Raw genomic sequence first — 23,935 nt, 5'->3', positions numbered from 1 at the left:
TCAGTTTTTTCCCCTTAAATTCCTAGAAAGGCACATTTTGCAATATATTTGCTTAAAAACATATGCTGTCTAAACATGGAGGTTTTTAAAAACTGAAAATATTTTTAGGAAATCAGAAAGAGAATATTTTAGGGTTCTGGGAAAAACGGACAGCAGAGAAATTTTACTAAAGTTGAAACGTGCTATAATTGCACAGAATCTCAGGGATGGAAGGAACAGAATCTTCAGAGAGAGGTTTCAAGTCACTTTGCTAAGGTAATAGAGTACAAAGTGGGTACCTTCCTAGCAAACCACATGTGCCACTTTTATTTACCTATCATTTCCCGTTTCAGTTGTGCATGATCTAAAGTTCAAAGACAGACTGTAATCTTACAAGAAATGTGAATCTTTTGATGTGCTATTGAAAATTTACAAAAAGATTATGTACCTGTTTTTAAAGGAAACTATTCTCTGGTAGGCAGAATGAGTAAGACGTGTCTTTTCCCCACTGCCTCTGGCCCCCTCCTTTGTCTCCCGCTTCCCCTTCGCTCCGTTGTGTAGAGCAGTGGTCTTGCTGTGATTACACCAACAGGTGCCAGGAGGGCTGAAGCAAGCTGGCTCTGCACCGCATGTGTACAGTGGAGATCCCGTGTCACTCCAGGTTTTGGTGGATTGCTGTGTCCTTGAAGAGAGAAGGGATAACGCAGTTGAAATACATACTGTAACTCCTGAGGGATTAAGTGTGTTTCCTTTGCTTTAGAGTTCAGAATTTTCCAGTTTCTTTGTTTAGGAGTTCTCAGATTGCTTAATGATTTTTCTAGCCTCCGCCTCCACCCCGTTTTGACCAGATGTGTATTATAGCAGTTTGTGAACCTCTGTGGATTTGCCAGTTTTATTGCTCAACACCTGGTATAACCTTTTCAAGTATTGTATCATTCTTCTGCGATAGAGACCTAGATAAAGATATTTTTACTTATTTCTTATCTTTTTAAAATGTTTATGTTCTAATTTTGTTTGAGCAGTAGCACTTAAACTCTTTATGGTACCTTGGAGAGATGATTCAGAGGTCAAACTGTTGTCATATTATTTTATTATTGGTAGTATTAGTGGTAAGCATGCCTATTTTGTTTTATAGCTGCACAAAAATCTGCAAAGATTTAACTATGATAACCTTTTGTGCACGTAAGATTATGATAAATTATCATTCATCAAGGGAAAATTTTCTAATCTTTTAAGCCCTAGTTTAAAAGTTGTGTTTTTGTTTTTTTTTAATTTTGCAATCTAAATAGTCTGTTCATATTAGTAGCCTTTGTTGTTGTTAGGGGCCATCAGGTTGGTTCCAACTTCTAGCGACCCTGTGTACAACCAAATGAAACACTGCGTGGTCCTGCGCCATCCTCACAACCGTCATGCTTGAGCCCATTGTTGCAGCCACTGTGTCAGTCCATAATAGCCTTTAGTAGGGTTCTAATGTATTTATTTGTTGTTCTTCAAAACTGACCTTCAGAATTAAATATTTTTAAGAGTGTTAGAACAGAAATTCCCTTGAGCTTATTTGGAAATTTTAGAAGACTCTTAACCTCACCCTGTATACCCTGTATTACTGAGCACATTGGCTAAGATATGAGTCCCAGACTTCTTGTGTATCAGAGTAAAAGACCTTTTATCTCATTCCCAGGTGATAACCTTGTGCTAATTCAGATAGAGGCATTGGGTAGATGTGGAGCTCTGGGGAGGGGTTGAGGTGGGGGGAAATTGAGCATATTTAGATATAGATGGAAAACTCCAACTAAAAGAGAGAGGCTAAATGTGCTGTAGAGAAAAGGAATAATTGATGGAGTTAGTTTCTTAGGAGGTGGGAGGGAACAGGACAACCAGCCCAGGTAGAGGGACTAGCCCTAGGTAGGAGAGGAGAGGAGGGGCACACGGTGGTAGGAGTGACCCCTGGAAAAACCACGGAGTGCTCTGTTAGAGGACTTCAGTGTTGGATAAAGTGGAAGGCCGCATCAGGTACTGAAGGTGGAGGGGTGGAAATGGGGACGTCAGATGCTTGAGAGTAGACCAGGCTGGAAATATTCCTTGTGGAGAGGAGTGCCTCCTGTTGACTAGAGAGGTATAGGAAGGTTGCCAGGGAGTAGGAAGAGCCCATTTGAAGTTGGCGATTATGAATGTGTAATGTGTGACATCCTCTGAGGGTGGCTTTTTCACATGCAGCTCAGCTGCTCAGGCACACACACGCAGAAAGGCAGAATATAGGGCCATCCAGTAAGGCTCACGATGATCACAGGTGTGGCGTAAACACTACGGTGAGTCAGTGCAGGCAGGGGCAGAGTATGTGAAGGCCCATGAGGAACTGAAAAGTAGTTCAGAATCCTGAGAGTAAAGGACAAGAGAAGAGCCTAGGGTGATTTAAAAAAAAAAAAAAAAGAGCCAGAGCTGTTAGGAGGAACTTTACAAGCCATGTTAGAACCTTTACCTTTATTTTTTGAATAGTGGGCAGGCAAGAAAGTTTTATCTGGAAAATAATGTGGTCAGGTTTGCATCTGCAAAAATCACGTTGTTTTCTGAAAACTGATTGTTGTTGTTGTTCGTTGCCATCAGGTGGATTCCAACTCGTAGCAGCCCCACATGTGCAGAGTAGAACTGCTCCGTAGGGTTTTCAAGGGTTTTCAGAAGCAGATTGCCACTGCTGTCTTTCGAGGCACATCTAGGCGGGTTCAAACTGCCAATCTTTTTGGCTAGTATTTGAACACTTAACCGTTGGCGCCACCCAGGGACTCCTAGAGAATTGTTGGGGTCATTGTTGGAGGTAGGGAAAGCAGTTAGGAGCTCTTGTAATCTAGTGAAAATAAAATAGTTCCATAAATTAAGGAAATGGTATTGAGGATGAGGAAAAATGATATATTTGAGAAATATTTAGGACCAACGTTTTGTCAATCCTGGTGACTCTTTGTTGGGGGAAAACGGCTCTAATTGGCCAAGGCTCTGTTGATGCTGGTGTTATACTGCATCAGTCTAGTAATTCTTTATTAGTTAACCTAAAGAGTATCTGTCCAGACTTTGCATCGTTCAGGTAGAATTTCTTACTACTTTTTTTCCTAAGTCGGAAACACCTGGTCTTTATCAACAGCTGAAAAATACAGAAAGATAAAGAATAATCAATCACCCAATATCTCACTACCTAGAGACAAATATTGTAAATATTTTGATGTATTTCTTTCCATCTTTTTTCAGAAAGCAGTGTTTACAAATAGAGATCTCTCTGGCAGGAAAAGGGAGCCAGTCAATTCCATAGCAGTGATGTTTGAAGCTTAAGACCAATGTAACTTTCTGGGTAGTTTTACTTATAGGATGTGGTACTTTGGGCTTCTAATAAATGCCGGGTGAACTTTTAGACTTTTCTAATTTTTCCTTTCATAGCAAAGCCTTAAAACACAGTTTAATGAGTATTGTGATTACATGTTACAGCTTGAGTAACATGTTAGAGTAGAACATTGCCCCAGTCACCACATTAGGTGAAAAGCCACTTGTGATGAATGCTGGAGCACACATACATTCATTATTTCAAGTGCCTCTTAGGGAGGAAAATCAATGGGAACAATGAGTCCTACTTAATTTGTTTATTCTAGGTAAAGCGATAGAACATTGGTAACAACCAAGGAGTAATGACTGACTAGGTATCTTAACTGATTTGTAAGCTGAAATTAATGGTATGTAGAATCCTGCTGGATAAGGTGCCTCTCCCTGCCCTTTATTTTATTTTATTTTTTTAACATCCCTTTTAACTTGGCCTAAGATTGATTGAGACATTATCTAGGACCTTGGAAGATGTGATCCATATTGAAATGACAAACATTTGTTGACAGCTTTGAGAAGATGGATGGAAAAACAAACTCTCACAAGGTCCACATGTTTGTTTTTCTATTCAGGCGTTGGAATAATTTTGTTCTCCTTATTTAGGATAGGGAAGAAAAAGTTACACCTCGTTATCGAATTCAATATTTTCTATCTTAACAAATGTCTCTAGAATACATCTACTTTTTGTGTAGAGTATAATGAATGAATCAAAGTAGGAATAAAAATTTCATCCCTTGGGCCAAGTTATGTTTCTATTCACTTTTGGTATCTGTGCCATTGTAGATCACAAAGTTCATTAATATCATGATTATATACCATCTGTCTGAAGGAGTAATAAGCATTTTTTGTATCTGAGCATCAACTATTTGCTTGAATAATAATTACCTACTGATATAAAAACCTACCACTCATCTGTCAGTTTGTCGCACTGTGGTAGCCTGCGTGTTGCTGTGATGCTAGAAGCTATGCCACCAGTATTTCACATACCAGCAATGTCACCCATGATGGACAGGTTTCAGCAGAGCTTCCAAACTAAGAGAGACTAGGAAGAAGGACCTGGTGATCTGCTAGGACCTGATGATCTGCTTCTTAAAAAAAACTTGGCCAGTGAAAACGTTATGAATACCAGCAGAATGTTTTCTGATATAGGGCTGGAAGTTGAGTCCCTCAGATTGGAAGGCACTCAAAATACAACTGGGGAAGAGCTGCCTTCTCAAAGTAGAGTCTACCTTAATGACCTGGATGGAGTTAAGCTTTCAGGATCTTCATTTGCTGATGTGGCGTGATTCAAAATGAAAACAAACAGCTGCAAACATCCATTAATAATCAGACCGTGGAATGTATGAAGTATGAATCTAGGAAAATTGGAAGCTGTCACAAATGAAATGGAACACTTAAAGATCGATATCCTAGGCATTAGTGAGCTGAAATGGACTGGTATTGGCCATTTTGAATCAGACAATCATGTGGTTACTATGCTGGGAATGACAAATTGAAGAGGAACGGCGTTACATTCATTGTAAAAAAGAACATTGCAAGATCAATCCTGAACTATGACACTGTCCATAATAGGATATTATCCATACACCTACAAGGAAGACCAGTTAATATGACTATTATTCAAATTTACGGACCGACCACTGATGCCAAAGGTGAAGAAACTGAACATGTTAATCAATTTCTGCAGTCTGAAATTGATCGAACATGCAATCAGGATGCATTGATAATTACTGGTGATTGGAATGCAAAAGTTGGAAACAAAGAAGGATCTGTAGTTGGAAAATATGGCCTTGGTGATAGAAATGAAACCAGAGATTGCATAATAGACTCTGCAAGACCAACAGGTTCTTCATTGCAATTACCCTTTTTCCAACAACATAAACGGCGACTATACACGTGGACCTCCCCAGACAGAATACACAGGAATCAAATCGACTACGTCTCTGTAAAGAGACGATGGAGAAGCTCAATATCATCATCAGAACAAGGCCAGAGGCCAACTGTGGAACAGACCATCAGTTGCTCATATGCAAGTTCAAGCTAAAACAAGTCCACGAGAGCCAAAGTACGACCCTGAGTATATCCTGCCTTGAATTCTCAAGAATAGATTTGACACATTGAACACTAATGACTGAAGACCAGATGAGTTCTGTGATGACATCAAGGACATCGTACATGAAGAAAGCAAGAAGTCATTAAAAGGTCAGGAAAGAGAAAAAAGACCAAAATGGATAGCAAAAGAGACTAAAACTTACTTTTGAACATAAAGCACCTAAAGTGAGTGGAAGAAATGATGAAAAGAGCTGAATAGAAGATTTCAAAGGGCAGCTGGAGAAGACAAAGTAAAGTATTATAATGAAATGTACAAAGACCTGGAATTAGAAAACCAAAAAGGAAGAACACTCTCGACATTTCTCAAGCCGAAAGAACTGAGGAAAAAATTCAAGCCTGAAGTAGTAATATTGAAGGATTTCTGTGTCCTTCGAAGTATTAAACGACGCAGGAAGCATCAAAAGAAGATGGAAAGAATACATAGAGTCACTGTACCAAAAAGAATTGGTCGATGTTCAGCCATTTCGGAGGTAGTGTATGATCAAGAACTGATGGTACTGAAGGAAGAAGTCCAAGCTGCACTGAAGGCGTTGACAAAAAACAACGCTCCAGGAATTGACGGAATACCGATTGAGATGTTATCACATGCAAGTAAAATTTTGCTGAAGAGAATTCAAAAATGGTTGCAGCAGTACATTGACAGGAAACCACCAGAAATTTAAACCAGATTCAGAAGAGGATTTGGAACAAGAGATATCATTGTTGATGTTAGATGAATCTTGGCTGAAAGCAGAAAATACCAGAAAAATGTTAACCTGTGTTTTATTGACTGTGCAAAAGCATTCGACTGTGTGGATCATAACAAATTATGGATAACATTGCAAAGAATGGGAATTCCAGGACACTTAATTGTGCTCATGAGACACCTGTGCATAGACAAAGAGGCAGTTGTTCGAACAGAACAAGGAGATACGGCATGGTTTAAAGTCAGAAAGGTGTGTGCCAGGGTTGTATCCTTTCACCATACTTATCCAGTCTATATTGTAAGTAAATAATCTGATCAGCTTGGCTATATGAAGAAGAACACGCATCAGGATTGGAGAAAGTCTCATTAACAACCTCTGATATGCGGATGACCCAACCTTGCTCCCTGAAAGCAAAGAGGAATTGAAGCACTTAAGTGGTGAAGATCAAATTGTATAGCCTTCAGTATGGATTACACCTCAACATAAAACAAAAATCCTCACAACTCTACCAATAAGCAACATCATGACAGATGGAGAAAAGATTGACGTTGTCAAGGTTTTCATTTTATTTGAATTCGCAATCAATGCCCATGGAAGCAGCAGCCAAGAAATCAAAGGACTTATTGCATTGGGCAGTTCTGCTGCAAAAGACCTCTTTCAAATGTTAAAAACAAAGGTGTCACGTTGAAGACTAAGGCGTGTCTGACCCAAGCCATGGTTTTTTCAATCACCTCATATACATGCAAAAGCTGGACAATGAATAAGGAGGACCGAAGAATAATTTATGCCTTTGAATTATAGTATTGGCGAAGAATATTGAATATACCATGGACTGCCAGGAGAATGAACAAATCTGTCCTAGAAGAAGTACAGCTAGAATGCTCCTTAGAAGCGAGGATGACGGGACTTCATCTTACATACTTTGGACATGTTACCAGGAGGGACCAGTCCCTGGAGAAGGACATCATGTTTGGTAAAGTAGAGGGTCAGCCAAAAAGAGGAAGACCCACAAGATATATTGACACAGCTGCAACAATAGGCTCAAACATAGCAACGGTTGTGAGGACTGGCCAGTGTTTCATCCCAGTGCTGACTCAACAGCACCTCACAACAATATAAAAACATGGTATAATAGAAAAGCACAAATCTCCAAAAAGGCATCTAATAGATATTTATCCATTGGTATAATATTGTCGTAAAATGCCCTGTATCATCATCAGAGCCCTGGTGGTGCAGTGACTAACAGTCTGGCTGCTAACCAAAAATGTTGGTTGTTCAAATCCACCAGCCATTCCTTGGAAACCCATAAGGGTCAGTTCTGCTCTGTTGTATGAGTCAGAATCGACTTGATGGCAAAGGGTTTGGTTTTGTTATATCTTCATCATTTGACTATGAGGAGAAAAAATTATCCATTTACTACTCTAGTAGATAAAACATACAAACAAAAAAAATCAAACCTGTTGCCATTGAGTCTGTTCGTTCTCATAGCAACCTTATAGGACAGAGGAGAACTGCTTTGTAAGGTTTCTAAGGAGCAGCTGGTAGATTTGAACTGCCTACCTTTTGGTTAGCAACTGAACTCTTAACTACTTCGCCTCTAGGGCTCAGATGAAGATAGATAGAACTGTTGAATTGATTCCCAAATTGGTAATGAAACAAAGATTAATATAAATTATTTTTTCTGTTTATATTGATTAATACCCTTCATATACTTTTAAACTAAGAGTATCGTTTTCCAGGAGGCAAGTTATTTTGTTGGCATGATGTATGAAATGAAATGATATGAGGTTGTTAGCTTTATAGTGAGTTATAAATAATTTTACGACATCCAGCTACCTAAGTCTCCCCGTTTTCTTCTAGTATGTCTTTCTTATAGATAAAATGGGAGTCTGTGAGTGGCACAAATGATTGAGTGCTGGGCTCAGGGACGGATTACTGAATAAGCAAGGTACACACGGGCTTACTTGTGTTTACTGACTAATCTGTAGTGCACAGTTTTCACATGGGTTTCACCACATCTTTGAAACCCATGTGAAAATTGTGCACTACAGATTAGTACATAAACACAATTATGCCTGTGTGTACCTTGCTTAACATAAATCCATGCATATCCTGCTTACTGGTTAAGCCACCCCTGGCTGGGCTACTAACCTAAAGATTAGTAGTTTGAACCCACCCAGAGGCACCTCAGGAGAAAGGCCTGGCGAGCTGCTTCTGAAAGGTCACAGTCATGAAAACAATATGGAGCAGTTCTACTCTGCACACATGGAGTCTCTATAAGCTGGAATTGACTCGATGGCAGCTGGTTTAGGTTTTTTTTTTTTGGTATAGTTACTTTATGTGGTTTGAGTGGGGTACTGTGCAATGTGTCTCTCCTCCACCAACACCTTCCCCATGCTCACAGAATAGTCGCCTTATGCCCTGGCTGTGTTGATTCATAGCATGGCGGTTCAGTTCTTTTTTCTTGAAGCTCTCATGAAGTACACTCCTGCTGGGGTTGCTAGGAGGCTAAGGATGGGGCTGCCAGTATCCTTTGCCTGCTTTATGGGAAGAGCCTCCATGTGGGAATAAACCAAGCATGTTCCAAGAGATGGAAAGCATCAGAATCCTGAGAGCATCATCTGGGCCTCATTGTCCTTTGTGCTGAGTTAAATTGTGTTTCTACCATCCTACCAAGAGCCTGAGCAATATAAGAGATAAGCGGGTTGCTGGAGGGCAAGAAATATGGAGTGTATGACAGACAGGGAAGGAAGATGATGAAGGAGTCAACTCAAATGAAAAAGGAAAAGGTTTAAAATGGAAAGCCTTCTAAAAGATTGGTGGATGTTTATAAGGAAAAGTGACTGAGAGGAAAACCTTTTTTGAAAATTTAACCTAGACAGGAAACAAGTTGTTTGCTGAAGGCAAGAATAAGGTGTTATTTATTTCTGTGTAATAGTTGCTCTCATGTTTGAAATTGGAGGCAAGAGGTAAAGACCCAAGTAGGATTGGCTTAAACAAGAAAGGGCAGAGGTGGAGACTTGGAGATTACTTTATCCGTGTACTCAATGTTGGATCTCTCTCCCGCTCCCCTTGTACCCATTCCATGGCCATGGGCAACCTGAGAGAAAGGAGCGCCTATTTTCTAGAGCTTTTGTATATAAAATCTTAGGAAAGGACTCTCAGTTTGGCCCAGTTGGAATCAGGTACACTCCGTGAACCAATTACTGTGTCCAGGAATGAAACAAGGTCCCAGGTTAGACGGCCACCTCCAGTGAATGGAGCCTTCTACTAAAAGATGGCCGGTGAGGCACAAATATGGTGTCTGGGACAATCAGCGTGGCCTGGCCAGCTATCGAAATTGTGTTCACTTCAGCATTTTAGTTGTGATGTTATTCAAAGCATGAGGGTATAAGGAAAAAAGGAATAAAACAGTATACAGGCAGTCCCTGACTTATGTCATATTCGAGTTATGACAAACCGCACTTACGACCTTGTTTGTTTTTTGTACGTCTTGTTGTTAGTAATATGTACTATATACATTGTTGTAGCATGTAATTTGCCGATGTTATCATTTTCAGATGTAATGTTTCCAACCGCTAAAGACAAAGATCAGATTTATAAAGATACTCCTAATAAAAGTCAATAATAATGAAAACTAAAAAAAAAAAAAAAAAAGGTATTTGACTTAGTCAGAACTGACTTATGACAGAGTAGTCGTTGGAACATAACCCTGTCATAAGTCGAAGACTGCCTGTACTCTGAGGGTTAGTAAGACTGCATTTGCCTTTTATTTTCAATACAAGTTGCAGGAGTTCTACTTCACTGCTTCTGAAGTAGTTGGCATCAACTGAAATGATAATAACATTATGAGATTATTATATGAGAAAAAAGATAAAACACAGGGAAAAAATTGTGAGTAGACCAATGCTAGCTATAGGTTCTAAAATAACTATTGAAGTGTTTAAATTTCTCATCTAAATATACTCTGCATTATGTTTGGGAAATGTGGTTTAAATATCTAAACAAAGCAGTAAACCTGATAGAAAATGCATGAAAAACAGAATAAAGTAGCATAGTGAGCTCTGGTCCATTGCTGCTAGGAAGAATTGTCCAGCCCTCACTGAAATGAACTAAGTCTGGGTTAGTGTGGTATTTCTACCCAGATGTTGCTTTTCCTGATAAATTTAAGCATTCATAGGTGTCAAAAGCTGCTGCCAAGTTATGGCACCCTAGAGTTCAATTGCTATGTTCTACACCTTACTTCCCATCTTTGAATGGCTGACTTGTCTGAAACTTAAAGAAGATAGTATCCTTTTTCAGCCAGATTAAATGATTCATTAGAATTTCTGAATTAAACACACACACGTACACACACACACACACACACACACACACACACCCCACAGACTTGAGAACTGCCAAAATAGTTAACTTTTACCAGAGTTTCTGTGTTATATTAGGCAAAACCTTTCAGACATTCAAATGATATGATTTATAATTGAAATTTTCGTTTATCCTTTGAAATTAAATTAATAGTATATATTTCAGGCCATGAAGGAAATATTGTTTCAAATACCTATAGGATGTGTTTGAATATTGGAGAAGGGAGGGAATGTGAACATTTAAGACAGAACATTTTAATTACATGTAGCTTCAGCTAGTTCAGTAAAGAATATACCTACTCATTGCTTATCAACTATCTCATTATCCAACATTTTGCAGTTATGACCATAGTAAAAAGTCTACTGTCCAACTATTTTGTGTTTTAATGAGGTGGCGGGCATGGCAGCAAAGGCTGTGGAGCATCCCCTCCCTCAAGGAAGGTCTCCCGGCAGCCTCTGGGAAGCTGGGCTGCGCCGCCCCAAGCCCTCCGCTCCCTCCTGCTGGTGGGAGCACCATGTCCAGCTGCCACACAGGGTGGCCTCCTCTGTGGCCACGGCCTCCAGGCAGAAGCGTAGGCAGCACCAAGCCATTGGACAGTTGTTCTGGGTTCCCAGCTCCTATGCGGCCTGAAGCCCTACTGCTCAAAATTGCTATGGGGAGTAAGAGGTATCGGAGAGAGCGTTTGGAAGAAATGCATGTGAGATAATGGCATCCCAGAGTGAGCCAAACTGGTTCTGAAGCCTCTGCTTCAGTGGGGCTGGGTGTGCTGCTTGGCACCCAGTGCCCTCGCGGGAAGCCTGGAACCTCTGTGCCTCACCAGGCCCAGAGGACAGGGCAGGCTCTGGGATTGTGAACACAGGGCTTGCAGGGGTGAGAGTGGAGCCCCGGAGGCAGCTCCAGGAGGGAAGCTCTGACCCAGCACAGGAAGAAGGGGAAGTGGTTAAGCCATGGGCCCTCTAGTCACACAGCCTGGCTTTATCCAGCTTTGTCTCCTCTAAGCCTCCTTCTCTGCAGATGAATAATCTATAACTGGACTGGTTGATGAGCACATCAGTAAATCTTAGCAGTTTTTATTTCTATGATCATATTTTCTAATTTAAAAAAATCAGACAAATGGATGGTCTGAAAACAGAAAGAAAAAAAAAACTTCCATTTTCATATAACACTGATTTTCACTAACAACCTGGTGTTTGGAACCTAGCCATGTCAATAAGTGAGGAATGGGTATATAGACTCTTAAAGGCAAAGAGTTGTTTTTTTTTTTTTTTTTTTTTAATGTTTATTAACTTTATATCACTTTTTAATGACTGTAATAAGCCTGTGCAAGTGTAATACAGTCTGTACAGATATAAACATTTATCTGCACTGATGTATTCATTGATTATTTATTGAGTGCCTTTTTGTAGTACTATGCTGTTTGTATAGTACTTTGCTGTTTAGCATTAAGAATTGTAAATTCACATATCTCAGAGAGCTTGCCATTTAGATCGTTATGTAAAATATTCAGAAAGAAAAGTTTTGAGGGAGAAAAGACCTAAAAAGCTGTTCCCATGAAGATTACAGCCTTGGAAACCCTATGGGGCAATTCTACTCTGTCCTATAAGGTCGCTATAAGTCTGAATTGACTCAACAGCAGTGGGTTTGGTTTGGGTTTGTAAATATTGTATATTTGACAAAGAGTAAAAAAAACTCTGTAAAGGTACCTGATTTTCATGGAGGTTGTTCAGTTTGGGATGCACTGAGTTCGTGATTATGTTAAAACATAATGAGGTTCTGGTTAAGACAGTGTCTTAGATAAATGCACCAGAATGTCCCCTTACAACAAAGGCTCGAGAAACTAAGTGAAACAGATACAAATAATGAACTTAGATCCCTGAACATCAACCAGAAGGTTGAAGAATTGAACCGAGCACTGACTGGAAGGAGAACTAGAACAAAAACAAGAACATGGGGATTCATGGATTGTCTGAGCCGAGTCTGCCAGCCAGCACGGCATGGCCACTTTGGGAAAGCAACAGACAGTATCCCTGAGTGAGGAGCCTAGGAAGGCAATGTCATGTAAAACACAGGTGGCAGCAGTGATACTGTGTAGACAAATCTGAAAAGAAACGAAGTGAGCAGGATACACGTCAGGTCAGAACAAGCCAGAGAGGGTGATGCACGGGAGTAGCATAGCTTTGAAAATAGGGAAACACAAGGAAGTGCTACTGGAGTAAAGCAGACAATCATTGGAGCCTCAGGATGGGAGATAGATAAAGAAGGGAGTGCACATCTGTAGAGGGGCAAAGGGAAAGTACAGGAAGGTGGCCAAGAGCTCTAGTGTCCCTGATGAGTGCAGAGAAGAGAGGGAACTAAGTACTAGTGATGAGATTACTTATCAGTTGCGGTACCTGTCCATTTAGACCAGAATCGTATATTGAATAGTACAACCACAGAGCAACAATTAGAACTCCCCCTCCCAACTGGCCCCAAACTGCCTCCCCCTTCCCGTCTCATTTAAGAAAGCTCCAACTTGACAGACATGCGTGTGGACAGGTGTGCCTTCACACCAGCCCCGCCAACCAACTGGCTGTGTCGCGGACCTCCAGGCCCACCCCTGCACAACCCTGTGCATTGAACGGATGTGCTTTGGGCCGGCAGGCATGCTCCCATGCAATTCCTGCCTACTGACTGACTACCCACCGTACCCACAAGTGAGAGGAAATCACACGCAGCCAACTGGCAGCACCAAAGTCATACATAGACCAATACCACAAAACAACAGTAATTAAAATAGTACAAAGAAAGGTAGACAATCCAAAGAGAAAGAGAAGAAGCTAAGCTCCTGATTTATCAAATCAAACAAAAATATATAAAATAATGACAAATAAACACACAATCAGTAAAGAAATATATAATTAAACAAAACTTCAGTGTCTTAAAGAGAGCAGTCGATTACAAATCATACAAAGGGACAGGAAAAGATAGCTCAAAGAGAAAAGCCTCTGAGGGAGAACAGATAATGGAACTACCTGATTAAGACTTCAAAAAACTAGTATTAAGCTCTTCAAAGAGATCAAAGAAAAACATGGGGAAAATGTCTAGAAGAATTCTGGAAAACAATACAAGAATAAAACTACAAACTCAATAAGGAAATAGAATCTTTGTAAAAACAACCACTAGAAATTCAGAAGCTAAACAATAAAATAACAGAAATAACTCAGTAGGACACAGTAGAATTGAAACAATGGAAGAAAGTATCAGTGAAATAGAGGACAAAATCCTTTATTAATTTTTATGGGGAACAGAGAAAAGATTGAAGAAAAGTGAAGAAACCCTATGGGTAATGTGACACACCATCAAAAGGAATAATATGTTCATATTAGGAATCCCAGAAGAGGAAGGGAAACAAAAGTACACAGATAACTTTTGATGAAATAATGGCAGACAACTTCCCAAATACCATAAAAGACAAGAAAATTTTCATCCAAGAAGCTCAATGAACCCCATATAGGATAGACTTCATCCAGGAGAAAATCACTGAGACATACCATAATCAAACTTTCCAGATCCAAAGACAAAGAATTTTAAGAGAACAGCTCATGAAAAGTGAAATATCATTTACAAAGTGGCCAAAGACTGAGCATTGATTTCTTACCAGAAACTCTGCAGGCAAGAAGGCAGTGGGATAACATATAAAGCCCTGAAAGGGGGGAAAAAAACTAATCTGTCAACCAAGAATTATATATCCAGCAAAATTGTCTTTTAAAAATGAGAGCAAAATTGGAACCTTCTCAGATAAGCAGAAATTAGGGACATTTATAAACACCAGATCAGCCCTTCAAGAAATATTAAAGGAACGCCTTCAAATAGAAAACAAATGACATCAGACAATGGTCTGAGATAAAGACACATGACAGCATCACCCAGATACCAAGCCAGGTAAAAACATCAGAATAATAAAGGTATAAAATTGATTACAGGGAATCTGTGATACAAATTTGTAATCAGCAACAACAGCAAAATGAAAGGGAGAATGAGCGATGTAGGTATAGAACTTCCACATGATGAAAAAGTTAAGGAGATTTAAAGATACAACAGACTGTTCTAAATGTAGGCTGTGAAATCTAAACCTTACGGTAAACACCAAGAAAATTAATAAATCTATTCACCAAAATAAGAAGAAAAACAAAAAGACTTAATAAAAACACAAGAATAAATGAAAGGAAAACAAAATCCACATGCAAAAAGAACTTAGCACAGAACATAAAGAACAAAGAAACTGTTGACACCACACACACATGCACACACGCGCACACACACACACACACAAAAGTATAAAAAAAAAAGGCTGCAGTAAATTCTTCCCTGTTGACAATAACACTGAATGTAAATGGATTAAATGCACCAATCTGGAGACAGAAAGTGACAGAATGGGTTAAAAAAAACATATATTGTCTACAAGAGAAGTACCTTAGGCACAAAGACATAAATAGGTTAAAAATCAAAGGATGGAGGGGTGGAGGACATACCAAGCAAACAGAAACCAAAAGAGAGCAAGAGTAGCAAAATTAATATTTGACAAAATAGACTTTAAGTCAAAATCCATTATGAGAGACATAAAAGGACATTATATAATGATAAAAGGAACAATTCAGGAAGAAGACATAACAATTATACTTATGCACCCAATGCCAAAGCCCCAAAATTTATAAAGCAAATGCTAACAAAATTAAATACAGAAATAGATCTACAATAATAGTATATTTAACTACATCACTTTCAATGAAAGATAGAACAACTAGAAAGGATATAGAAGACCTGAATGACACTATTAACCAACTGGCCTAACAGACCTATATAGAACACTCCACTCAACAGCAGCACAATACACATTCTTCTCCAATGCACATGGAACAATCTCCAGAATAGACCATATTCTAGGTCACAGAACAGACCTCAACAAATTTTTTTAAAATTGAAATCATAGCATCTTCTCTGACCATAATGATGTGAAACTATAAATCAATAACAGGAAGAATAAGGGGAAAAAAATACATAGAAATTAAATAACACATTTCTAAAGAACATTTGGGACATAGAAGAAATCAAAACTGAAATTAAAAACTACTTAGAATCAAACGAGAATGAAAACACAACATACCAAAACCTATGTGATGCAGCAAAAGCAGTGCTTAGAGGGAAATTCATAGCAATAAATACCTATATTAAAAAGAAGAAAGATCCAAAATCAATAACTTAACCAGTCAACTTGAACAAATAGAAAAGGATGGGCAAAAGAACACCAAAACTACCAGAAGAAAGGAAATAATAAAGATCAGAGCAGAAATAAATGAAGTGCAAAACAGAAAAACAACAGAAAGAATCAACAGGACTAGAAGTTGGTTCTTTGAAAGGATCGATAAAAATTTAGACAAACCACTGGCAAGACTGTCAAAGGAAAAAAAAGAAAATGAGAAGAAGCAAATAACCAAAATAGGAAGTTGGAGACACTACAACAGATCCAACTGAGATAAAGAGAATCATAGTAGACTACTATGAAAAATTGTACAAATTTGCAAACCTAGAAGAAGTGGACGAATTCCTAAGAATCACATTATCTACCTAAGCGAACACAAATAGAGATAGAAAATCTAAACAGATCTGTAACAAAAGAAGAGATAGAACATGCCATCAAAAAACTCTTGATTAAAAAAAGCCCAGGCCCAGGTGGCTTCACCATGCATTTTACCAAACATTCAGAAAAGAGTTGACACCAATTCTAGTCAAATCTTCCAAACACAGAAGAGGAAGGAATACTCCCTAACTCATTCTATGAAGCCAGCATCACCCTGACACCAAAACTATGTAAAAACCCGAAACCCACTGCCATCAAGTCAACCTATAGGACAGAATAGAACTGCCCTATAGGGTTTCCAAGGAGCGACTTGTGGATTCAAACTGCTGAGGTCTTGACCACTGCACCACCAGGGTTCCAAAGCCATGTAAAGACCTCACAAAAAAAAAAAAGACAAACCAATATACCTCATGAATATAGACACAAAAATTCTCAATAAAATTCTAATAAACAGAATTCAACATATTAGGAAAATCATCCATCATGGTCAAGTAGGATTTATACCAGGAATGCAAGGGTAGTTCAACATTAGAAAATCAATTAATGTAATTCACCACATAAATAGACAAAGAATCACATGATCATCTCAATTGATGCAGAAAGGGCATTTGACAAAATCTTACACCCTTTGCTGATAAAAACTGTCAGCAAAATAACAATTGAAGGGAAATTTCTCAACATAATTAAGGGCATATATGCAAAACCAACAACCAACGTATCTTCCATGGAGAAAGACTGAGAGCCTTCCCCTTGAAAACGGGAATGAGACAAGGACGTCCATTATCACCTCTCTTATTCAATATTTTACTGGAAGTCTTAGCCAGAGCAGTAAGGCAAGAAAGAGAAATGAACAGTATCCAAATCAGGAAGTAAGCTGTAAAACTATCCCTATTTGCAGATGACATGATCCTATACATAGAAAACACCAAAAAGTCTACAAGAAATCTTCTTGATCTGATAGAAGAATTCAAAAACTTTGCAGGGTACAAGATCAACACACAAAATTCAGTTGGGTTCCTATACACTAACATGAAGAAATCTGAAAAGGAAATTAAGAAAACTATACTATTTACAGTAGCCCCCAAAATGATAAAATGCCTAGGAATAAACCTAACCAGGGAGGTAGAAGACTTATCCAATGAAAACTGTAAAACATTATTACAAGAGACTGAAAGAGGCTTACATAAATGGAAGGGCATTCTCTGCTCATGGATTGAAAGACTTAATATTGTGAAAAGGTGAATACTACCCAAAGTGATCTATAGTACAATGCAGTCCCAATTCAAATTCCAGCAACAGTCTTTACTGAAATGGAAAAATTAATTACCAGCTTTATATGGAAAGGAAGGAGGCCCAAGATAGCCAAAGCAATCTTGAAGAAGAAGAACAAAGTAGGTGGCCTCACACTTCCCAACTTCAAAACATACTGTACAGCTACAGTAATCAGAACACCCTGGTACTCTTTCAATGACAGACATATTGACCAGTGGAATAGAATTGAGAACCCAGAAATAAATCCATCCATCTATGGACAACCGATTTTCCACAAGGTGTGAAAGTTCATGCAATGGGGAAGAAACAGTCTCTTTAATATATACTGCTGGAAAAACTGGATATCCACTTGCAGAAAAATGAAACAGGACACATACCTCACACCATACATAAAAACTAACTCAAAATGGATCAAAGACCTAGATGTTAAAGCAAAAACTGTAAAGTTTTGGGGAGAAAACATAGGGACAAAACTATGGGACTTAATTTTTTTTTTAATAGATTATCAAACACAACTACAAATACATGAACCACAGAAGACAAATTAGATAACTGGGACCTCAGAAAAGTTAAATACTTATACTCATCAAAAGACTTTATCAAAAGAGTAAAAAGACAACCCACAAGTGGGGAAAAACATCTTTGGGAACAACATATTCAATAAATGTCTAATCTCTAAAATATGTAGAAAAATTCCCCAACAAGAACAAAAAACTAAATTAAGAAATGGGCAAAGAACATGACAGACACTTCACCAAAGAGGACATTCTAGCGGCCAAAAAACATATGAAAAAGTATTCACGATCATTAGCCATTAGAGAGATGCAAATCAAAACTGTGATGAGATACTGTCTCACCCCTGCTAAAATGGCACAGATTTAAAAAAAAATAGAGAACAACAAATGCTGGAGAGGATGTGGGGAGATTGGAATTCTTATGTTTTCCTGGAGGTGTTGTAAAATGGTACAACCACTATGGAAAAGTTTGGCACTTCCTCAAAAAACTAGAAATAAAAACTACCTTATGATCTTGCAATCCCATTTCAGGTATATATGCTAGAAATCTAATAGTAAAGACAGGAATGGACATCTGTACTGTATTTGTACGCAAATAATGCATGCCTTGTGCGTTTGTTTGCCGATCACACCCTCTCCCCCTCAAAGTATTTCCATAAGCACACTATGCTAATTTTTTTTACAGCAACATGTGGAAGAGGATTGGCATGGCAATGCTTGTGAAGGTTAATTGCAGCACTATTCACAATAGCAAAAAGATGGAAATGACCTAAGTGCCCATCAGCAGATGAATGACTAAACAAAATGTGGTACATACATAGAGTAGAATGCTATGCAGCCATAAAAAATAATGATGAGTACTCAAAACATAACATGGATGCATCTGGAGGACCTTACGCTGAGTGAAATAAGTCAGTCACGGAAGGACAAATATTTTATGATCTCACTTTTGTAAAAAGACAAAAATCAGTATATATACAGAGAACTACATTCATTGGTGGTTACCAGGGAATGGGAGGGGGTGAGGGGGAATCACTCTCTAGATAGTAGACACTTGTTATTTTTGTTGATAGGAAATGCAACGCTGAGTATGGGTGAGTTGTGCACAGCCTGACCAAGGCAAAAGACGTCACTAAGTTCTACGCAACTAAATGACCTTTCAATAATTCCTACAGTGTATATAATTTTGCAGTAACAGCAGCAACAACCAAAATATATATGTACAGGTATATATGTATGTGTGTATGCGGATATGTGTATAGGTATGTATATATGGGCACATTTGTACATATATATAGATATGTATATGTATATATGTATGCGTGTATGTATGTATATGCACATACATTCATATATATATTAAAAAGCACATAGGGGGCAAAGTTATGGATGCTTCTTAGACGTAACCAAATATCTCATGGGATTGGTTTTCTGGGTTTGAAGTCTCAGGACCATAGTCTCCTGGGGCAACTCGGTCATTTGGCATAATGTAGTTCTTGAAGTTTATGTTCTGCATCCTAGTCTGGTGAGTAGTGTCTGGGGTCTTAAAAGCTTGTGAGAAGCCGTCTAAGATACATCTGTTGGTCTCTTCTCATCTGGAACAAAAGAGATAGAAGGAAACCCAAGACTCAGTGAAAAAACTAGTCTACAAGCTTAACTGTTTACACAGACCATAGCCTCATATACCCTGAGACCAGAAGAACTAGATGGTGCCCTGCTACCACTACAGATTGTTCTGACGAAGACCACAGTAGATGGATCCTGACAGAATGGGAGAAAAATGTGGAATAGAACCTCAAATTCCTAAAAAAAATCCAGACCTACTGGACCAGTTGAGACTAAAGGACTCCCCGAGACTATTGCCCTGAGATACTCTTTAAACCTTGAACTGAAACTACCCCCTGAGGTCACCTTTTAACTAAATAAAATTGGCTCACCAAATAAAGACTATCACCCGTGAGTACTACACTCCCTTAAAAAATCAGCTATATGAGACCAAACGGTCTACAATTGCTTTAAAAAGAAAAAAATAGATGAGAAGGTGAGGGGGCAGGGAAACTAGATTATTGGAAATGGAACAACCAGAACGGAAACAATGAGAATATTCACTCATTGTAAAGAATGTAACCAGTGTCACTCAGCAATTTGTATAAAAATTGTTGAATGGGAACCTAATCTGCTGTGTAAACTTTCACCGAAAACACAACAAAATATTATTTAAATTAAAAAAAAAATCCGAGTAAAAATAACCAAAAGTCAACTGACATTACAAACTCGGAGCTCAGGAGAAAGTCAAGGTTGCAGACACAGTGGTTTTAGTCAAAGATAAACCAAACCAAACCAAACCCGTTGCCGTCAAGTCAATTCCAACTCATAGCAACCGTGTAGTACAGAGTAGAACCATCCCATAGGGTTTGTAAGGCTGTAGTCTTTACGGAAGCAGACTGCCACATCTTTCTTCCATAGAGTGGCTGGTGGGTTCAAACCACCAACCTTTTGAACCAAGCGCTTAACCACTGAGCCACCAGGGCTCCCTTTTTAAAGATAGGAGAGTGAATTCAGAGGGTTGGGGTCTAAACCTTGGACAAGATTTATTGTATTAGGGTCAAAAGAAGATCTCCACCACCTCAGCATCTCTCACTGGGGCCGTTAAAGTCTTTTGTGTCAAAGCTGTCCCCACAGTGGCAGTCAAAGTGATCTATCCAAAACACATTCACAGTAGAGCCCTGGCCCCTTAGCCTGGCATGTGAGGCTCTCCATGATCTGGCTCCTCTGGAGAGTCATCACCAGCCCATCCAGCAACATTAATAATAATAACAGTTCAATTTTTAATTATCAAGCACCTTCTATACGCCAAGGATTCTGTTTATATATGTTATCTTCATTAATCCTGACTTCAGACTTGCAAGTTATGTTATTATCATTTTACACATGAGGAAACTGGGTTTCAGACAAGGTTACACAGCCTCTAGTATGTGGTAAAACTGAAATTTAACCCAGATCTCTCTCTAAGTACAAAGTCTAAGCTCTTAACCTCTTTGCTATGCTGAACTCCTTGTAGCAACCCAGACACGTCATGAAATTCTTGCCTCCCATGCCTTTCTTTGCTTAAACTTTCCCATGTGTCTGGCGTGTTCTTCCCTCCTCCCGTGTCCTCTTCAACTGTCTTCACTCCTGCTCAGTCTTTAAACCTCAGCTTAAGAGTACCTCAAGGGTGTTTTCCTTGCCCTTCTTTGCCTGTCTCGCCAGCTGAGTTTGGAGCCCGTTTTCTGGGCTCCCGTAGTCCTTGACAGGTACTCTTTCATTATACTATACATGTTATTATAAATGTCCAAGTTTTTGAGTCTCAGTCTTTCCATTAGACCAGGAGTCAGCAAACTTTTTCTCTAAAGGACCAAATCATGTTGACAGTTTAGATACCTTAGGCTTTGTAGGCCATATGGTCTCTTTTGCAACTACTCAACTGTTCGGGTGCACAAGCAGCCACAGAATACATTAAAAAATTAGTGTGACTGAATTCTAATAAAACTTTATATATGGACACTGAAATTGAACTTTCATATAATTTTCACATGTCACAAGATATTATTCTTCTTTTGATTTTTTTTCCCCAAACATTAGAAAATGTGAAAACCATTATTAGCTCGTGGGCCATACAAAAATAGATGGCAAGTCAGATCTGACCCATGGGCCTTAGTTTGCTGAGCCCTGCGTTAAAGCATGAATTTCTGGAAAGGGAGTGCTGACTCTAATTGACTTTTGTATCTCCACTGTGTGGCACATAGTAAGTGCTAAGGAAATAGTATTGACTGAACAATAAGGGCAAAGAGGGACATTAGACAAATGTAGAATTAGGGGAACCACTCAGTAGTAGTGTACCCCAGTCAAGGGAGAACTGTGTTTTCAGAAGGAAGGGGATTATTCTAGGGGTTTATCCTCTAGGCATAACTGCACACATATGCAGATATGTGTTTGGAGATGTTTGCAATACAGAAAGATGAAAAACAACCTGACCATCTGTATGGAATTGGTTTTGTGGTATATCCATAAAGTAAAATAGCCTGCAGTTGATCAAAAGAATAAAGTAGCTCTCTCTGTTGACTCTCTTCTAACCACTTTCCCCTGGGTCTACCCTGCAAGAAAGGCCAAGAGGAACAGTTAAGGCAGACAGCTGCCAAGCTGCTTGCAACAGAAGCCAATTCCAAAAAGCCACCATGGGAGAATGAGCCATCTCGTAGTCTGGGGTCTTTTCACGCAGTCATGGCATCAGGTAGAGCAGGTGAGGCGGTACAAATTCACAGCGTGTCATTTCTTCCTCTGCCTGCAACCACATTGTCTGGCTGCAGCTGAGATTCTGACAGCTCTGGCTCAGCATACACATCCTTACAAGGCATGTAAAATGCTTAACATGCAGGAGCCATCCTTAGTAAAGGCCAGCCATGGGAGGAAGATAGCTATTCTTGTAATAAGGAGATATAATGTATGGTCTCTTAGTGTTGTTGTGGGAATGGTGGTGATTATCCTTATTGGTTTGTGGCTTTATTTCAAAGGTCTGAGAAAACCAGATACCTGACCATTGACAGAACGGGCTGCCACTGGGTAGTCACTGTACCCAGATGTGAGGGACTAGGAATGCTAGATATTTACTATAGGTGACAGGGAATCCTCACTATTAATAACTCTGCACAGAGTGTGTGAGTGAAGACAATACAGTAGTCTGAAAGGAATGAGAGAAAAAAGGTATGATTGTGTGTAGGGATGTTAAAACATTGTTAAAAAAAGAAGTGAGACAGTTGTGATAGCATCACATAAGGGGAAAGGAAACTTACATCAATTTTTTTAGGAAATTAACAGAAACACAACCAGAAGTCTTAACCTATAAGAATCCATTCTACATTTTTCAAATAGTTCAGGATAAAATTTTCTTTAATTTTAACATTTATTTATTAGTAGATGGTACTAGATTATTTAAAAAGTACAATAAAATAAAATGTTACTTTACATATTTCTAGACTTTGTCCTTTTAGCACTAATGCATGTTTTTTTCTAACATTTATAGAATACCTACTGAGTACAGAGGAGTCTGGGTGGCACAAACAATTTGCAATCAGCTGCTAACCTAAAGGTTGGCAGTTTGAACCCACCCAGTGGTTCTGTGGAAGAAAGGCCTGGCAAACTGCTTCCATAAAGATTACAGCCAAGAAAACCCTATAGAGCAGTTCTACTCTGTAACATATGGGGTTGCCATGAGTTAGGGGCCAACTCAATGGCAGCTAACAACCACTGAGTACAAAGCACTGTATATTTCCAAAGTCTGCTAAATACCTTTCTGTAGTAAAAAGTTTCATGGTCCAATATGTTTGGGAAACACTGGCTAAGCAGTGTTAATTAGATTTTTTCATTTTGGAATTTCTCAGCACCTTTCATGTATTAATGTGATTTGACCATGGAATCATCCTTTCTGGGAGCAACTGCAGGGATTATTAAGAAACATAGTTGGAGAAATACTGACTTAGACCTTCCATTGAATTATTGTTTCATCTTCCGATTTGCTTCAAACCCGTTTAGTCAAAGGTATTCTCAAATAATAACCAGATCAGCACATTTTTTGAGAGTTCTGCTTTACCAAAAGAGGTGACAAGTAAAGGACATTGATAACAAATTTAGGAATATATTGTGTAATTTGTCAGTGCTCTGGAAAATGAGTTTTGATAATTCCCTGGGCCTTGTCTTTTAATAGATGAACAAGAAACAGTACTTCATTGTTAGAGGTACTGACAATTTCTTAGTGCTGCTGTAACAGAAGTACCACAAGTGCATGGCTTTAACAAACAGAAATTTATTTTCTCACAGTGTAGGAGGCCAGAAGTCTGAATTCAGGGCACAGGATCTAGGAGAAGGCTATCTCTGTCCACACTGGGGGAAGTCCTGTTTTTGCTGGCTTGTCTCTGTGCCTAGTCTCTTCCTTTTATACCTCAGAAGTGATTGGCTTAAAACACCCTGCGCTGATATGGCCTCATTAATATAACAAA

General features: G+C 38.9%; 1 protein-coding gene across 1 annotated transcript in view; it reads left to right on the top strand.

Moving 5' to 3' along the window:
• LOC101348940 (protoheme IX farnesyltransferase, mitochondrial) overlaps positions 1 to 23,935 on the top strand; it is a 205,594-nt gene that overhangs the window by 118,849 nt on the left and 62,810 nt on the right. The gene's annotated exons all lie outside the window — the stretch shown is intronic.

This window comes from Trichechus manatus, unplaced genomic scaffold (assembly GCF_000243295.1).
Source record: "Trichechus manatus latirostris isolate Lorelei unplaced genomic scaffold, TriManLat1.0 scaffold00040, whole genome shotgun sequence".
In the NCBI taxonomy this organism is placed as follows: Eukaryota; Metazoa; Chordata; class Mammalia; order Sirenia; family Trichechidae; genus Trichechus; species Trichechus manatus.
Note: the sequence above shows the minus strand (reverse complement) of the source record. Positions and strands in the feature narration are given on the sequence as shown.